The sequence below is a fragment of the Hibiscus syriacus genome, unplaced genomic scaffold, assembly GCF_006381635.1.
Source record: "Hibiscus syriacus cultivar Baekdansim isolate YM2019G1 unplaced genomic scaffold, ASM638163v2 tig00110279_pilon, whole genome shotgun sequence".
Lineage (NCBI taxonomy): Eukaryota > Viridiplantae > Streptophyta > Magnoliopsida > Malvales > Malvaceae > Hibiscus > Hibiscus syriacus.
Window position 1 is genome coordinate 1,241,960 of NW_024062659.1, and position 19,031 is coordinate 1,260,990.

The 19,031-nt window shown below is 31.2% G+C and overlaps 1 pseudogene; it reads left to right on the forward strand.

Moving 5' to 3' along the window:
• The first annotated feature begins 1,212 nt into the window (after positions 1 to 1,212).
• Positions 1,213 to 13,807, forward strand: LOC120115995 (annotated as a pseudogene).
• Positions 13,808 to 19,031: the final 5,224 nt, after the last annotated feature.

Below are 19,031 nucleotides of genomic sequence, written 5' to 3' on the forward strand. Positions count from 1 at the left end.
GCGGAATCTACGAAACTCTACCCGTTTTACATCCCTAATTGTTGGCCTTCTTCAATAATATTTACAAGCCCAGTGACAATCGTAAATCAAAGTCAAGCATTACGAGAAAACTATCTCTGAACGCAAATTGTATATTTGAGGGTCCAAAGCAGAAAATATAAGTATGATAACAAATAAACATCATCTTAATTCACTCAAACGATATCAAATCAAATTCTAAGAAAATGAAAGAAAGATAATAACTAAACGACGGCTAAAAATATCAAAAACACATTAAAAGTGTCATAAAAATACAAAAAAGTGTCATAAAAAGAAATTTATTAGAAGCTAACAAAAAATAAATAAAGATATGATGTAAAAAATAAACTATTAATTGAACGCAATAATAACATCAATTATAGATTTTATTATAATAATGTAGCAAACGGTTGGATAATTAAAGCCTAGCAAATGAGAGATTCTTTAGCTGGCGGTGGCATATGTATCCAATTCAATGCATAAATAAATTAGGTTTATAGCATCATTTTCTCGTGTCGTTTTTTAATATTTTTTTTATTATATTAGTCTTAGATTAATCATTGATTTCTGATTTCTTTTTCTTAATTTTTTTTAAATTTTCTTATAATTTAATTATTATAATTTATTTAATTAATCTTTCTTTTTTATATATAAAATGTGAATGATTTTATTTGTTTTTATAATATATTTATCAACTATTATAATACATTTTTAAATTTTTTTTTCTAAAGTATTGAATTTAGTAACGTCTCCCTTAATTTGAATAACGTTTATTTAATTATTATACTTATTTATCGTTAATTTAAGTTATCATATTAGATATTGAAATATGTTCATAAATCATAATTATTAAAGATAAATTGTAATTTAATCATGATAATATCAATTTATGAAATTGATTTAGACTGACATTTAATATCAAAGTTAATTGTCATATGGACGAAGAAACCCAATTGAAAAGATATTTTAGTTTGAGGGTTTAATTAAATGGACTACTTTAAATTTGGATTCATATTTTGAGGATGTATACTGTAATTAAACCAATAGTTTTGGACTCCAAAATCTGGCTACATCCGTCGACTTTTCAAAACTCAAAGTCATCCACCAAAATTTGACTGTAAGATCGTCACGAGTTGCTTTCTTGAATTTATTTACAAAAACAGCACCCAATTCACAACCAAATTTATTCCCAAAATGGAAACCGGAATCGGAGCCAGCGCAGATTCATCACCAAATCTACCTCTGCTGGTCCACGACGGAGAACCGAATGTCCCCGACGGCGCTCGCCTAAACCAGCTGGGTTACAAGCAAGAACTCAGCCGCAGTCTCTCGTACGTAATCAACAACTTTCCTCCGTTATCTTTCCGTTTCTCGACAGTTCATCTATCTGTAATGGAAATGATCGAATGTCGATGATGATGAGAAATGTTAGGATTTGGTGTGCAGGGCGATTGCAAATTTTTCGGTGACGTTCTCCATCATATCGGTGCTCACGGGGCTCACCACGATGTACGGTATAGGATTGGCCTTCGGTGGGCCCGTTACGATTGTGTACGGATGGCCCATCGTGGGCGTTTTAACCATGATGGTGGGTCTGGCGATGGCGGAGATTTGTTCTGCTTATCCTACTTCCGGCGGCCTATATTTTGGAGTGCCATGTTGTGCGGCAATGTGTGGGGTCCTATGGCTTCCTGGTTCACCTGCTGGTAAGTTCCAGTTTAATTTCCGTCCATTTTTGTTTGTTTCGCTGTTTAATCCTTTTCATTCGCTGTTTAATCCTTTTCATTCGCTGTTTAATCCTTTTCATTCGCTGTTTAATCCTTTTCATTCACTGTTTGGACCTTGCATTTTCTCTGTTTTGTTTTCTGCTGGGTTTGATTCCTTCCTTTTGTCTGTCACATGCACGTGTATTAGTTAGGAAATGGTTTGGCAATTAGTGATCAACTTGGGATTAGTAAATGAGATAAAATGTAACCCCTAGATTAAATTTAGATTAAATTTAGACGGTCACATATCATATACAAAAATCTTTTTTTAGTGAACAAAATTCGTATAACAATAAAATTACGAAAATTTGCAGAAGTCTGTATAAAACATATCCAGAAACAAAATATCGATACTATAGATAATATATATATATATATATATATATATATATAAAGACAATAGTAAAAGCATGTGTCACAAAAATATAACAAAAAAGACATATAAATATATAGTGGGTGCAAAATGGAGAACTGTCGATTCTCCTGATGCTAAGTCTGCTAGCTTACGGTCTAGTAGTATCTGAAAGGTTGAAAATAAAAGAGTGAGCTATAAAGTCTAGTGTGCTCCTTGCGGTGTATAAAAACAAACAGATGAAATGCTTAAGTAGAAGTTGATTTATAAAATAGGTTTTGAAAACATGAACACTACCCTCATCCAATCATTAGAATGTGTAGGTTTCCCTGAACCATGCACTCACCTATACACCTGGTAAGGATCCTATAATGATAGTATAAGGGTTTTCGGTAACGACTTACCTTGTGCACAAAGTAGAGGAGTATGTAGTAAGGTCTTACAAGTAATGGACTAAGCCTGATGCACTTCCTCCAATCATATCCCCCAATGATTGTAAATGTGCATGTATTCGAGTGAAAACAATAGTTTAATTTATTAAAACATGCAATATTCCAGAATCAGATACAAAAATACAGTAACCAGAGATTATGTCGGAAATATACAGTAAATCAAATATCATGCAATTAGAATATTTAATATAATCAGAATTTTAAAACAATATTGAAAATCCAATAGGAACACACCTGTATCACTCTGAGAAGTCGGATACCGTAGCCTACTCTCGGGTCTGCCTATCACAATCTACGGCAGTGCTAGATCCTACGAATCAAAGAAACTATATCAAAATCCTAACATAATAAATAATAAACATTAATTCAACTATTTACAGAAACCTACAAGTAGCTCTCGAAGAACATGAATCGTACGTATCTACTAGAGGTGAAGCGTCGGACCAAGTTGAACTTCGACTAGGATCACAAGTATATTTATAAAAATATAATCCCAGATCAATTTAATAATCAAATCCCAAATAAAAATGCTAAAAATACTAAGCATTTTTTATTTAACGAGATTGATTCAGGGCTTTCAGGTTAGAATTTGGTGAAACGAACTGAAAAACCAAACTCAGGACGTCGAAAAACATCAAGAGGGAGGTTTTCGAAACAAAAGTCAATGATCAAAGTCAATGTCGATCAACGGTCTACAATGACGGTCAACGGTCAACAACTTAGCTCGACGCAACTCGGCTTAGCTGGACTAGTTCGATCCGATTTGGTTATGCCGGTCTGACTGGATCGGTTTGGATTTGGGCTGAACTTGGGTCGTATCAAGTGATCGGGTCGGGTACGAGTCAGCTAGAAGCCCACCAGGACTGTGGAGAAGCCCCACGTGCAGCGGTAGCCTTGGAGCGTCAGTAAATTTACAAAAAAAAATCTAAAAATTATTTTAAGCATTTTTAAGGTACTTACCAAACTCAGTTTACCATGGTGAACAACGAAAAACCCAATTACGTTAGTAAAAAATTGCACTATCTCACCCATCCACACGCCAACGACGAACACAACAAGACGCCACCGTTGGGCCTGGCATGACACAAGGAACACGTAGTATGGGCAATGTAGTTACTAGAGCTACGGTCGGTGACGAAACGTCGTTTGAACTTTCTTAGATAAGAAATGCTAGAGAGGGAAGGTTGAAGATGGAGAAAATCTAAAGTTTTCAGAATGGAGTAAACCCAATTTACTTAGAAATTGGTGAAATGTTGTTTTCTGAGTTTTGTTTTGAATTTAATTAAAAATTCATTTTGGTCCTCAAATTTAACCGAAATTTAATTTAATTACCGAGATTAAATTAGGGAAAATTAGCCTCGGAATTGGGGTGTGACATGAATCATATTATAAGGTATTCATGTTTAATATTTTTATTTATAAATAAATCTGTTTACCTAAGTGTTGTTTGATAAAATAAAAAATAATTAACAGAAAATTAAACTTTTAATTCATTGAATACTAAATTTTAATTATAAAACTATTTGGTATAATACTAAAAATTAATTGCTAAATATTAATATGTATTTTGATAAGTTTAGAGAACAAATTATTTTATACTTTTCATACTCAATTCTATTGTTTTCATGTTAAGCTCAATGTTAAATTTATGGATTTTATGATGTTTTAGACTAAACAACATCTTTTTTATTTAAATTTAGTTTCCTGTGGGGGAGTTAATACGATATCATTTTGGTATGTCATCAGATCATCTGACATATCATTACATTGTTTGTTATTGAGTTAATACGATATCATTTTGGTATGTCATCAGATCATCTAACATATCATTACATTGTTTGTTATTTAACGATTGAATGACTAAAACATGAATAACTTAAAAATTTAATGATCAAATTGAAACTTTTAAATTTTAATGACTAAAATAGAATTGCAATGGTCAAAGATTTAGATTCCAAACAAATTCCATTATTAGTTGGAAAATATGCATAAAATTTTCCTGGATTATTTTTTATGGATAAAGTAACATTTACTCCTAAATTTGTCAATTTTCTCAATTTAGTCCCTATAGTTTTCTTGGTCGATATTAATTCCTAAACCAAACATTTTTTTCCCTAACATCGTCTTTTTTTTCTTCATATTAGTCTCGGAATTTGGTGTTTGCCTCAACCTGACCCTTAAACTTAAATTTTATTAGAGATTTTAATTTTTAAAAAATTAAGGTTATAAATGAATATAACATTTGATGAATTATTAAAAAAATTATTTATGATTATTTATTTATTAAATTAAATAAATGAATATAAATCATTTCAAAAAATTTAATATGTATTCATGAAAAACAATCTCTTTCAATTGTCCCTCAAATCAAATCATTTCAAAACCCATAAGGTAAACTAGTGATTTAATACCTCAATTGTTATTTTTGTTTTATTTAAGTCAATTATTTTATTTTATATAATATTTAGTTATGATTTCATTTCAGTCATTCATATTTAGAAATTTAATAATGATGTTGATGTATCATTATAAGATAATGACATCTCTCGAATATGTCACATAAAAAGTATATTATTTTTTGAATAATCTGATATGATTAGTAGTATTTATTTAGAAGTTTTCTTAATCATTAACAATGCATACACACATATAAACGCAGTTGCTCAATCGGACTCAAAATCTAAAAAAAAAAGAATTAATTACTTGGGTTGCTTTGATGAATTTATTGGGAAATGCTCACGTGCGGTAGATTAAATATACGGTTAAAAAAGGTGCTACCGATTTTGTTATTATTTAAATAACAAAACTGATAAAAAATGACCGAAAATATTATTATTTCTACCGGTTTTAATTACCGATATAGGTAAACGCAGTAGAAAAAACCGGTAAAAAATAATTGTCATAACCATTTTTAGGTAAAACAATTAAATATTATTTTTTTAAAAACGATTATGACTTTAATATTGGAAAATTAGTGATTTGGAATTGATTTGGATTAAATTAAAAAAGGAGTCGCCATCGACCTTTGGGTTAGGTAGGTCGAATACCTAAAAACGTCTTTTAAAACAATTTTAAGAAAAAACATTTTTTAAGACAAAAATGGTATGCGTTTACAAAGATTCGATTAAAAAAGGGTTCGAGAGTCGGTTACGTGTGGGGAAGGGTGAGCCCCCTTATAACGCCCAAAAACTGATACTGTGTCGCTTACACATCATCTTAAATAGCGGAAAGTATAAATCGAATATAAAATTAAAAGATGCTCTGTTTATTGAACATTGACTAATTTGCTTCAAATTAATTAATTAAAGAAAATTCTTTAACTCGAAAAAAATGTCGCAATTAGTAATCATCCATCAGAAAAGCTAAATCGACTATTTCTTATGAATATTCCCTCATAATTGATTTTAAAAAAATGTGAATCGAATCTAAAAATGAAAATCGATCTTTGCATAAAATCAATCGCTATTTAGTAATATGTATCGCATTGTTCAACTTAAAATAAAATAAATTAATTAGTAAAATAAAATCAATTTTATTTCAAGTTCACATTTGTTCGAATGTCGTATTGGATTATACCACTTCGATTAAGTGATACTTTCCATGCCCATTCTAGAAATACGTATTCTTGAAATTATTCGTATAAAATATTAAAAAAAGAAAATTAACATCAAGTACAGGAGATATAAAACATTGAATTGAGCATCTTATAAAATAAAATAAATAAGTAAGGTCAAGCAAGATAAAATAAGCGTTAGCAATATATACAAATATACAAGAGTTAATGAATATATATATACACATATATGAATAATATGATATAATATATACAAGCAACAGAGACCAAATAATAATAAGAATAATAATGATAATAAACATACATAAATATACTTATATGATAAAAATAAAAGTAACAGGAACCAAATTATGTGAAGATTATATCAGAAACGAAACAAAACAATAAGTATAAGGTATATAATATACAACATGCCATGCGACTATTATTATCGAACCAACATAAACATACATATATAATGTAATAATTAAAACATAATTAACAGAGATATAAATGCATATAAGGCATATAATGTATTTACATATATGAAATAATATAAAACACATTTAATAAACATAATAGTACACACATATATACACAAAGGTAAAATGAAAGAAATAAAATAGAATATAGAGACTAAAATAAATGCAATGTGCAAGCTTTCAAACGGAGGAAATGATGTGTGTATTAAGGTAGGATTATACTAGGAATCAAATGAAATTAATTAGCGGAAAATGATAAAATGCAACCAAAATCTTAGGGGAGCTTTAAAAGATGCCTTCAAGAAGTATGGAAAGTGAATCAATTCATCGAATATAGAAAAATAAAAAAAGGAAACCAAAATAAAATTGGAAATGAAATTAAAGTTATAATATTTAATATACACATATTCGTGCTATATAAATAACATATACTTATATACTAAATATATCCAAATATTAAAGGTAATAAATATATAAATATTATTATACTATTAAGCTTGAATGTAAATATAACGAATCCCAAAAATAAATAGCAATAGGAAATAAATTACTATTTTCATACCAACAGACAAAGGACTAGAATGGAATACAGAGAAAACAAGCAGGCTTAATTTGATATTTTTCATACAACAAAGATAAATGACTAAAATGAATACTGAATAAATTATGGGTAAATAATCAAAAGTTAGTAGGAATTTAAAACAATGGAGTAATGACTAAAATATAAGAATCATAAGTAACAGGAACAAAATAAAAGCAATTAAAACTTCATTAATAACTAAAATAACATGTTACAAAATAACATTGACTTAAACAGACATTTACCCCATGCGCGAAATTACAGAACTCATCCCCTCAAAACGACGCCGTTTTGCACATGCTATAAATAGCCCAAATAACTCCAAAACCGACCATTTGTTTCATTTTCACCTAGAGAAGAGAGAGAGTAAGAGAGAGACACAGAGAGAGATCCAGAGATCTCTCTGGAAACGGCTAGACTCCGCCGCGCCGGCCGCCACTGATCAGCGGTCGTCGCCGTACGCCGACGCCGGAGGGAGAGAAAATAACGCCATTCGAAGCGTCCCCAGGCCCTGAGGAAGGATCTGGCCTCCCTTTGGCCTAAAAGTGGCTCAATCATGGTGGATCCGAGGAGAAACCGCCGTCTCCGGTGACCGATTTTCATCGGTGCTCGACCAAGGTATGGTCTCTATTCTCTCCTCTTTCCTTTCTCTTTTCTTTTTTACTGGAAAACCCGAATGGTCCCCCTATTTTCTCTCTTTTTTTTTCTTTCAAACCCCTCGACTCCATCCCTTTTTTCCTCTGTCCTTTATTTATCTTTGCATGTGTCATTAGTGATGGTTATTGATGGATTTTAGCCCCTTGGTAGGAAAATGATATCCTATAATATAAGATCGATTTCAATATTTTTTCTTGGACTTTCTGATCGATTTGGTAGACTTGTCACTGTTTGATGGTTTTTTTTTGCAGGAACCGGTCACTGTTGATGACATCGGCATCAGAAGCTGTCGGCGAAGGGAGGTTTGGCTTGAGGCTCGACGATATTCGGCTTGAACGGCTATTGGAATGTTGAAGAGGCGTGGCGACTGGATTGGTATAGGGTTGTAAAACCCTATTTGCCATCGATCTGGACCGTTGTATGGGTCCAGATCGAATGGTCTCTGCTGGTGCGGCACTAGCAGAAAGGATGAAACCCTAGCGGGTCGAGATGCTGGGCCAGTTTGGGTCTCGGGTTGGATCTATACTCTGGGTTCTGTTTTGTGGGCTGTTAAACCAGGCCTGATGGGTTAGTTGTTGGGTTGCTTGGGCTTTAATGTAATTTGGTTTGGGCTTCGGGATTGGCCTGTAAAACAAAACAAAATAATATTAATAATAATACTAATACTAATAATAATAAATATTTAACAAAAAAAAAAGACCATGACAAAAATAGGTGTCTACAATAATATTTTAGGTAGTATTTTATCGAAAATATTATTTTTTTTACCGAGATTTTCTACCGCATTTACCTATATCAAGAATTAATAATAATAACAAAATTGGTATAAATAATAATGCTTTCGGTCATTTTTACTGGTTTTATTATTTAAAATAATAACAAAACCGTTAACGTATGTATATGAAGTTTGTCTAACCATAGAACTTCCCGAATTTATTATATGGCATATAAATCTTTTTTTTAATCATTATAGTTGTTTTATACTTACCTCATATGTGACGTAGAAATTAAAATATACTTTTATCTTTACTCAAAGAGATCTAGTTAATAAAATAATATTATTTTCTATATCGATAATTTGAGTTAAAAAAAAGCTTAATTAATAGATCCATGGTTTTCAGAATCGGACCGATTAGTGAACTGGTCATGCTATCGGTTCATTGGTTCAACCTGTCGAATCGGTCCGGTTGGTCTGAAGAACCGGATGATGTCATAATTATTTAAAAAATTAAATAAAAATACCAAAATATTTAATAAAAAATAAATTTTTATATTACAAGTTATATTCAAAACAAGTCATAACATATATAAGTTAAAAACTATAAAATTAAGTGAAATAAAATGATTCTAATTAATTATAACATAATAATTAAGGTAAAACATATTAAATAATAAATATAATTATATAACTATAATTAAAAAATAAATTTGGACTAAAAAATCATAACAAAATAATATTGTTTGGTTTAATTTTTTTTTAAACAATCTCACATGGCTAAGAAACATAGAAGAGTATTCCAAAAGTCTAAAGAGTAAAAATATGATAACAAAACATTATCACATGATTAAGAAACATAGAAGAGTATTCCAAAAGTCTAAAGAGTAAAAATATGATAACAAAACATTATCACATGATTAAGAAACATAGAAGAGCATCCCAACTAACTTCTATAAATAATAGAGATAATTTGACATTCAAAATCATAGAGTCTTTTGGTGAGTATTGAGTGAACTATTATTTCACTTCAATCAAGTTCGAATTTTAGGCTTCAATCGAGCTTCTGAATTTTTTTTGAGTTCAAACCTTTTCGAGTTCAAGTTTCAATATTATATTTCGAGTTCGAGTTGAACTTGATAATTTTTAGCTCGTGAGTTTGAGTCGAGTTGAGCTTACTTTTAAAGTTTTCAAGTTCGAGTCGAGCTCAACAATACTCGAGTTCGACTTGGCTCGTTTAACAAACGACGTTGTTTGGTTTAATTTTTTTTTTATAAAAAAAATTGGCTGTTTTTTTCGGTTTTTTCCGGTTTTCAGCTGGTCCGATTTGAACGATTCAGCGGTTCCAGTCGATTCACTAATAGCGATTCAACCGGTGTAGATTGAACCGGACTAAATAACGATTCTCGATTGAACCGGTTCAACCAACCGATCCATCCGATTTTCAAAAGAATGAATAGATATGAATAGAGTCAAATAATATATTCAATAAACTGAAAATGGGAATAAATTAATGCAATGATCGACAATGAATGCCATTTTCTCAGCTTGGAGTTGACAACTTGAACTCGGAGTGTTTGACCATTCAACAGCCTGGCCTTGAATTTGCCATTTCAAAAATTTTATTCATCGAATCCTGAGATATCGTATCCATGTAACCCCATCTTTTTTATTCTGAATCAATGCAATACACCCCAAAAAATTCACAAATTTTGATTTGTTCTGCGCTCAAAAGTTTATGAAGACACAAGAATCAAAGTGAGATTGGATATCCAGCAAGGAAGTGGAGCAGAGAGAATAAAAAACTACCCAGAAATCATTTCCTTTTTTCCCTTCCTTTTTGTGAAAACAATGGTTCAGGCCAGCAAGAAAATGGCTCTTCCGTCCCACACAGTTCAAAACGGCGGCGTTTCGGTTGATTCAGGCCAGTCTCGTCTCAGAGAGCTCGGCTACAAACAAGAGCTCAAGCGTGATCTATCGTAAATTTCCTCAACAACCCTTTTCTTATTCTTTTGCTTCAATCTGATCGAGTGTGAAAGAGAGTGTAAATCAAGAAACCAAAAGTAGAATGAGTTCTCTCCTTGTTTAATTTTGCAGGGTGTTTTCAAATTTTGCGTTTTCGTTTTCCATCATATCAGTGCTCACTGGTATCACCACTCTTTACAACACCGGGTGACTTTTGGGGGACCTATCTCCATGGTTTATGGTTGGTTTATAGCTGGCGGGTTCACCATGCTTGTTGGGTTATCAATGGCTGAGATCTGTTCTTCTTACCCAACTTCTGGTGGCCTTTATTATTGGAGTGCTCGGCTTGCTGGCCGAAATTGGGCTCCCTTTGCCTCTTGGCTCACTGGCTGGTAATCTTTTGCTACTTTATGACTGACAAACATTATTGCTTAGATCTTAAGTTGGTCGATGGTATCGTACTTATTCGAATGAATCAAGTTTATGAATGCTTGATACTTTCATTGCCAAAGGTAGATAGTTCATGACATTTCCCAATGAGATTGCTATTGGCGTGTTAGATTTTGCATTAGTTGTGATGAGGTCTATGACTCTATGCTAGTGTTTTATAGTATTGGTTTTGACAGATATTGTGTTCTTGGTCTAGAAATTTAAGCTTTTGAGAGTTGAGAAGCTTTATTTGAGCTAATGCACTATCAATTATATGTGAAGCTTGTCTTCTATATGTTATTAGAGTGTTGTCGTTCCACTGTATTTTCCCTGTCACGGACCGGATGCATATGGATTACATTGCTGTGGTTCCGGTGTGATTGGTTTCTCACGTTGTGATCGCCTTATATTCTTATTGAAGTAACTCGGGAATGAGAAACATACAAAGATCGAGGCTTAGAAAAATAAAGAAGCAGATGAAACCAGAGAACAGGATGTAGCTCCGAAACACTAGATTACATCACAAGTTAAACTTCATTTGAGCATCTATTGCATGTTCTAGAGCTATGCATTTTGCACATGAGGCCCATTATAAATGTATTTTTCACTGCTTAAGCCCCAAAATGAGGCTATTAAGTTCTTCTTCCCTCTTTGCATTTATGTTCTTTTCATTAGATAAAGGGCTCCCAACAGTGCAATTCAAACTTACAGGGAAACACTTCTGCTTTGCTGCTCCTTTATATATTGGCCACTTCTTTTATACATTCTTCATAGAAAATCGGATTATGGCAAATTTATTTGACTAACCTGATCTTCTTTTCCATTTCATCCTTATTAATAAGCATTGTCTCAGTACTCGGTAGGATTTTATAATCAGCTTTGTCACCCTTCATTGCATCTAATCCCAGATCATTTGTTTATTTTGGCAGGTTCAATATGTTGGTCAGGTGTGTCTTCGATTTTTTATATCCTTGGATTTGATTTGCTCAAATCCGTCACTGGAAGGCAATCTTCTTGTGGATTAGACATCAACAAAATAAAAAGTTCTAACTAAACAAACTGCCTTTTCATTTGCAGTGGGCTGTTACAACAAGTATAGATTTCTCACTTGCGCAACTGATTCAGGTGATAATTCTCCTTAGCACAGGTGGAAAAAATGGTGGTGGATACGAGGGATCGAAATATGTACTCATTGCTTTCCATGGGGGAATCCTATTGATACATGCTATATTAAACAGTCTTCCCATTTCGGTTTTATCTTTCTTTGGACAGCTTGCTGCTGCATGGAATCTTTTAGGTATGAGATATCAGGGCTTAACATAATTTCCGGCTAAAACGATTCCCCGTTTTCAACTAACAGTTCTTTGCATCTAGGTGTTGTTCTTCTTATGATACTCATACCCTCAGTTGCAAAGGAGAGGGCTAGTGCCGAGTTTGTATTCACTCATTTCAACACAGATAATGGAGAGGGAATAGGCAGTAAAGTCTATATTTTTGTTCTCGGGCTTCTTATGAGTCAATATACCCTTACTGGATATGATGCATCTGCTCATATGGTAAGCTTTTGTGTTTCTTTAATTTCCTTCTCGTTCAAACCCATCTTTTAAAGCTGTAGAAAATCAGGGAAATAAGTTTAATCGGATACCGTGTAATGGTTCCTGCATATGTTCTGTTTAGTTTAATGACATGAATCTTTAGGGGAATGCTAACCTGAACAAGAACTTAGTTTCACCACTTTTGTTCGAACTTGTACTCTCGTTAGATTTGCTTTTTTTTTCTTCTAACGCCTCTGCCCTACAAAGTACTTACAGTCTGACAAACGAAACCAAATCGTGTTGTTGATCTTAAACTTTCTATTTGTAGACAGAGGAAACCAAGAATGCTGATAAGAATGGACCAAAAGGAATAATTAGTGCCATTGGGATATCTATTATTTTTGGATGGGGTACCTACTTGGTATTACCTTTGCAGTACCAATATCCCATTTCTTTTGAGTGAAGATAACGATGCCGGAGGCTATGCTATTGCCGAAATATTTTACCTCGCATTTAAGAATAGATATGGCAGTGGTGTTGGGGGAATTATTTGCTTGGGAGTGATTGCGATCGCCATATTTTTTTGCGGAATGAGTTCTGTTACTAGCAACTCTAGGTAAACACGTTATCCTTACGTTCTTGTAGGACAGATATCCCGGATATCGTTTCCCATAAAGTGGCAACAAATTGAACTAAATATCTGTTTCCAGGATGGTTTACGCTTTCTCACGAGACGGTGCCATGCCGTTATCGTCTTTGTGGCATAAAGTGAACGAGCAGGAGGTTCCCATAAACGCAGTTTGGCTCTCTGCAGTTATCTCTTTCTGTATGGCACTAACGGTATGTCATCCGATTAACCATCCGTTTTCATTTCGTCCCGGTTTTGCGATTAGCAATATTCATTAATAGCAACAATGCTCCCTTTGTTTCCTGTTGTTGCAGTCTCTGGGGAGCTTGGTGGCATTTCAGGCCATGGTATCTATTGCAACGATAGGACTGTACATTGCTTATGCTATACCGATATTCCTTAGGGTGAGTTTGGCTCGGAAATCATTCGTCCCGGGACCCTTCAACCTCGGGTGCTACGGAGTGGTGGTCGGTTGGATCCCAGTGCTGTGGGTGGTAACCATTTCGGTCCTCTTCTCATTGCCGGTCGCATATCCGGTGACGTCCGAGACACTCAACTACACCCCTGTTGCTGTTGGTGCTTGTTATTACCGTTTCTTGGTGGATCTTACGTGCTCGACATCGGTTTACTGGTCCCATTACCAATATATCAACGTCTTAAGATGGCTTTATAGTTTGTTTTTCATACGAACGGTAGCAAACAGCAATAGAACTTTTGTAGATTTGCCCAATATTCCACGTACATTTCTATTATGAATGTTAATATGATTTTTGTTTATTTGTGTTTCAACATTTATTTAATCCAAATTTATTAAAAATATGATTTTAGTATTATATTGGTATAAGTTAATTCTTTTATCTTTTTACTTTCATGTCCAATGTGTAAAATATTTATTTATATAACTAAGACAAATTATATATATATATATATATATATATATATATATATATATATATATATATAAAGATCATTGATGAGTGTAATTTAATGGATGAGGTTGTGTACCTCTTTTATTTCATAAAAATCAACTTTTAATTTTAACTATTAAGTTTCACTCATCAAATAATTTAAAATAATTTATCAAAAATAATTTTTAAATAAATTACATATTTAATCATTCAATTATTTTTACATTTTCGTTTTAGTCATTCAATTATCTTTTTAAAATCATACTCATCATTATATTTTAGTTATCTATCACTAAAAAATTAACATTGATAATGAAATGTCATTATAAAGTAATATTATGTCATCATTAAAAAAATATCATGTTAATAATTTTATTTATTTTTTAATGACCGATGAAATGAAACTAAATCACGTTAGATATATATATATATATTTAAAAATTAGATAAATAAAATGAAACAACATAAATAATTGGGTGACTAAATACACAATTAACCATATTTTTCTTTCAAAATTCGTAGGGCATTTAAAAAAAAAAACCGAAATCTGCTTGTTTTTAAAGCAACTTGTCCATGAAGCCGGATCGAAGTACAAAAAGGTGGTGGAGAAGGAGAGGAAATCGTACCGAGTACGAGCTCTTATGGCTATGAATTCTTCGTCTTCTCTCTCACCTAAAAGCACTGCCATCAGATCTACCATTATTTTTATGACTTCAAAAGACGCCGAAGAAGGAAAGTGGGAGAGAGCCCCGGGAAAATTCTGGAGTGGGAGGCGTGGAAATTTTTTTTTTCTCTTCAAAATCAAACCAATAGATCAAATAAAATCTTTCCTACTCCTCCCGTACCACTCATTTCCAGTTCCCCTCTCCTTTTTCTTTCTTTTTTCTTCTTCTCTATCCTCTGCTCTTTGATGAACTCGGTAAGTTAAGTTAGATCTGTTTATCGTCTTCCATGGATCTTCTGAGATTTGAGTTCATCATTTGTCTTTCTGCATCTAGATCTGCATTCAGCTAAATCGATGATTTTAGGTGAAAAAGAGAAATATTTCAATTTTATATCAGAAGAATCTGGAAGCTGTTTGTTGGATCTGAAAGCATAATCTCTGGTTATTAAGATAAATTTATCGAATATCGGTGAAAGTTGGCAGTTGATTATTAAAAGGTGGAGGAATTTAACTAAAAAATAAAGATTTAAGGATAAATATTTTCATTAAATTTTAACAATCTCAACATCATTTTTTAAATTTATAATTTTAAATATCAATTGAATTAAAATTTAATTAATACTTTTAATTTTTTTCAAATCTATATTAAAACAAAATTATAATTTTTTATAAAAAATGAGATTTAAATTATTCATAAAACAGTGCAAATTTTACAAATAATACAATTCAACAATTAATAAAGTAAAGAGCTCTCTATTAAAACTGAACAGTTGCCTAGGGGTGTTCATTCGGTTAAAACGGTGGTTAACCGAACCGAATTAATCATAATCGAATTAATCAAAAAAAATTTTCTTTAACCGTTAATCGAATCGAATTTTTTTTGAACATATTAACAGAACCGAATAAATTTTGGTTAATTCTGTTAATTTTGAATTATCAAATTTTTTTAAAAATTTTCTAATTTATATAAAATTAAATATTTTTTAATTTAAAAAAAGTTTATAATTAATTTAAATAATAAATAATTATAAAATAAAAATTTTAGATAAATTTTTTAATTAATTAATATTGATTTAAGTTTAAAAGTCATTGAATCTTAAATTATTAATTGGGTTTTAAATAGTTTGGGCTTAGTTCATATGTTATATATAATATATTTAATATTTTTAATTAAAAACAGTTTACAATTAATTTAAATAATATATAATTATAAAATAAAAAATTTATGTAATTTTTTATTTAATTAATATTGATTTAAGTTTAAAAGTTATTGGATCTTAAATTATTAATTGGGTTTTTAATGATTTGGATTAAGCTCATATGTTATATATAATATATTTAATATTTAAAATTTAATTTCAGTTAATTCGGTTAATTAACCGAATTCGAACCGAATTAACCGTTAACCAAATTCTAAAAATTTTCTTAACCGTTAACCGACTGAACTAATTCAATAACCGAACCAAATTAATCGAACTAATTCAATTCGATCGATTATCCGAATTAATTCGATTATTTGAACACCTCTACAGTTGCCCAAACTTTTAGTAAGTTTGAAAATACGTATACCATTTCCTCAATATCATTGATGAGTTGAATAAAACATGCGATATTTATGGATTAATAAACTTTTTAGTGTCTAAATTATATCTCAAAATAAGATTTAGTGCCTATTTTTTTTTGGCTAACAACACGTGTTTAATTTTTTAAACGTTATATTCTTTGACTGAGCCGTAACGACCGTTAAATTTAGTCGTTATCTTACACGTGTAACGTATATAAAATTTTAAAAATTATTTCATTTAAAAGCTTAATATTATAATTTAAAAAAACATCACCAAAATTTACATCTTCTATCGTCGATTGGTCACTGTCAGCTCGTGGCCGTCACAGTTGACAGTATCAGAACAATCTCATTGTGAAAAACGTAGCGAAGAGTTGTCAAATTTCTATTTTGCTGTTGTTATTTTCGGGTGATTTCAATTGCTAAAACCATATGTACGTTACACGGCCGCCACCGTTGAGTTCGTCGTCCTGCTCCGAACAAAATCTTATCGGCGATGACACTTGTCGTCGGAGGTGGGGAGATGGGAAGGAGAGAGACGACATGGGGTGATTTTATTTAAAACATATTTTTTATTAAAAATTAAAAAATATTTAAAAGTGTAATGGAAAAAATATTATACACATATTGTTAGCGTAAAATTCTTTAAATATCAAATCGTATTTTGAGATATGGTCTAAGGATTAAAAAGTATATTAAACCATATTTTTTATTACCAAATCTTTGAATCCAAGCCTCTTCAATATGGGGGTAACAAAACACTCCAGGAGGGTGAGCGTTCGATCGAGTGGAGTCAAAAAATTTTGAGTTTTCGAATCGAGTTGAGTCGATTTTTTGGGTTTTTGTTTAAATTTAATTATAAATATTTATAATATTATAATATTATTTGATTATAATTTAAATAACTTTCTATAACCATATATATAATATAAATATATTTTTTCATATTTTTTTCATATTTAATATACATATATTATACAAAGTGGAATGGCTCGACTCAAACTTGAAAATAGATCCACTAATTACTAAAAAATTTGAGTTATTCGATTTGTATTTTATAACTCGATTTAAAAAAAATCGAATCTAAGTTTATAAAATTACAAATCAAAATCTCGATTCGAGTTTTTTTGATTTAAATTAAATAAAAAAATCAAATTTTAAAATTACCCTCACTCTAACTCATTATTGCTGCTGTCACTCATGTGTTTCTATTGATATTCAGACTTAGGACGGCAAATTATCGTTTTCTATCTAACACTCACCTACTTAATAAAATAATTGTAATTATTTTCAATATATATATAATTTCTACTAGGGCATTCGTCAGCATAAAAAAGAGAGTAAATTGTTACTATCATCATTTATTTAAGCCCCCTTTAGTGATGAGAAGCCTTGGCGAAAGAATAAGGAAATAGGTGCGAAAGGTAAGGGAATCAAGTCCTGAATAAATTGTACTCTTGTGGCTATAACTTCTTGCACTTTTCCTCTCTAATCTGGAAACTCTCACATCAGATCTACATTACTCTTCTGGTTTGAATGTTTCCGAAGAAGGAAAAGGAGAGAGCTGCCGGAAATTCCTGGAGTGGGAGGGATGGAAAATTTTTTTCTCTTGATTTTCTTGGAAAATCAAACCGAGAAACATGAAATTTTTCCTACTCCTCCCATTCTACTTATTTCCGCTTCTTCCTCTCCATTTCTTACTTTTTAGCCGATCCTTTCTTCGTTCATGTATTCGGTAAGTTAAATCGGTAAGTTAAGTTAGATCTGTTCGTCAACTTCCATGGATCTTCAGAGATTTGAGTTTCAGCAGTCTTCCTGCATCTAGATCTGAATCGATCAGCGTGTACTTTTCTTTTTGGTAATTTTAGGTAGAAGGAAATCCTTAAATTTTACACAAGAAGAAACTTGGATCTGTTTTGTTTTTTAATAGACATGAACGTATAGACTATTAAAACTGATCTGATATCGGTGGAAGTTCTAGATCTTGCATGAGTAGGTGAAAGATTAATTACTGGATTTATTGATTTAATTGGAACGCCGGTGTGAAGTTTTAATCGCACTTTCATTGCTTTTGAAATATTCTTAAGTGGATTAAGACCTGATTCATTATGTAAATTATAAGCAAAGAAGAACACGGCCGGTTGCTATACGCCATTGACTTGTTCCTATTTTGCAGAGAGCAACAGTGACACGCGTTATTAGATGGCGCTGAACAAACTCCAGTTTTGTGTACGATATTTCTATTTGGCGTAGAAGAATCGGTATGATATAATCCTCCAAATTGATATACCTACCGTGGGTTATTTCTTTAATTTAACTATGAGTGTAAATTAATCCAGTTTAAATAATTAAAATTATATTCATGTTTGGTTTTTTTTTAAATAATTTGTTTTTGTTTATTTAATATATATATATATATATAGAGCATGAATTTCTCAATTAATGCAGTTGAATTTTTTTATTTTTATTTTTTTTGTGCTTGTCAATAAATTAAAAATACTTCAAATTTAAGCACAAATTCTTCTATATATTATCAGTTTAAGTGTTTAACTAAAATTGACTAAGATTTGTCAATTATATATATTTAATTTTTTTTGTTTCACATTACTTCTGTAAATGATGTATCTAGAATCAAATTCTTGCTTTTCTAATATTCAAACATGATTATAAAATAATATTTATATTCACTTTTAATTTAATTAAAAGTATATATAAATATAAATAAAATTATTCAAATTCAATAAAACAATAATGTTCTTTAAG